Source organism: Nematolebias whitei, chromosome 11, assembly GCF_014905685.2.
Source record: "Nematolebias whitei isolate Nwh7 chromosome 11, NemWhi1, whole genome shotgun sequence".
NCBI classification, from domain to species: Eukaryota; Metazoa; Chordata; class Actinopteri; order Cyprinodontiformes; family Rivulidae; genus Nematolebias; species Nematolebias whitei.
Window position 1 is genome coordinate 35441428 of NC_056508.1, and position 1704 is coordinate 35443131.

Below are 1704 nucleotides of genomic sequence, written 5' to 3' on the forward strand. Positions count from 1 at the left end.
AGATAGATAGATAGATAGATAGATAGATAGATAGATAGATAGATAGATAGAAATTTGATTATATGATTATTATATATATATATATGATTAATGATTATATGATATCTATGGTTCACATGGTATGTGAGAGTTAGTCGTGGCATAATTTACAACTCTTGCTCCAACAAAAGCCAAATGATTTTTTTTTTGAGTTGTAAAAAAAATACTTTATGCTTTCAACTTTTCCAGTAAAATATAACAATTTGATTCATAAGCACTTTTTTTCCACCAGCAAAATGTGGAGATGATCAAATCATTTTTAGCAGTGATAATAAACTCAGTCTTACTCAGAAGTAAAGGTTTATTACGTTTTATTTAATAATAAAACAAATAAGAATGTAACTTTACAGTATATTCTATATTCAGGAGCTGAAAGTTTTATGGCAATCTAAAAAAAAAAAATGTTTAAAATGTAGTTAATTATTGTAATAAGGATGAATCAATTCCAAAGTTAAAAAATAGGCATTCAGAGAATGAGCCCCGTTCTGTTGCAGTGCTTGCATTTCTATAACTGCTGACAAGATTCGAGTTGTGATCGTGCAGCTCTGTTCCAACGAACGTCTTAGCTGAGTTTGTCGAGGCACAACTCGAGGCTGGATTCAACCAGGACACTTTCTGCCACGGGTCCGGGGACTTTCCCCTGGGCGAGTAGGGAGAAACCAGGTTCTCTGCTTGTAGCCCAGATTGCAAACCTTCTGAATACCCGGATGTTACAGTTGACGGCAGTAAATTTATACACGGTGAAAGAAAACAAACATAGACTAACGGTGTTGCACAACTTCATGTGGTTCTGTAATATAGGCACTTTACAAAGACAAACCAACTTTGACCTTAAAACATATAAAAAGTGTAATTTGTTCGAAAACGTACATTAAAATTAGTTTTAAACCGTGAGGCATTATGGGAAATTTAAAGCCACAACATATTAAGCGGTGCTTTTTTTTATAAAGACGAAAAATGACTCAAATGGAGCGAAGTAGTTTTTATAGTTACTCATTATTATCAGTAATTACGTTTCTTCATTTCTGCCACTTTTATAGCCCGGCATAAGTGATCAGGAGCTATCAGCAAGAGAGATTTCACAGTAATGTTTAAAAATGTGGATCTTAAAACACATTATTATATTGATTATGGATTACCTAAAAAATGAATGAGCAAAATACCCACAAAGCTTTCGATGTTACCAAACGACAGTTCAAAGATAAAGAATGTTTTTAATTATTTGGCCAAGAGTCACGTGTCCGTGCTATGACGTGTCATATCCCAGCATGCACTGCTGTTCTCTATTTTAGACTCTGCTGAGTCTATTTTACACTTTATCATTTTATCACATTGTTATTAACCGAAGTAAATTTTCAGAACTCATTTTATTCTTTTTATTTTTATTATTTAAAAAAAAAAAAAAAAAAAAACATTGTAAGCATCGTGACTGAAATTGGTTACGTATTGGATGGTCTTATATAGCAGCCGGCCCGTGATCATTTCCTGTTGTGGGAGGAAGCTCACTGTGGAGATCACGCACGGAGTGCTCGTCACTCTACCAATCACCTCGGGGAAGGTCTGAGACAAGAGCCAATGGTTACCCTTGCAGGGTATCACCTGACACGGGTGAGCGAGCGAACAGAAAGCAATGGTCCGCTACGTGCAACCTCCTGCCGCAGGAGA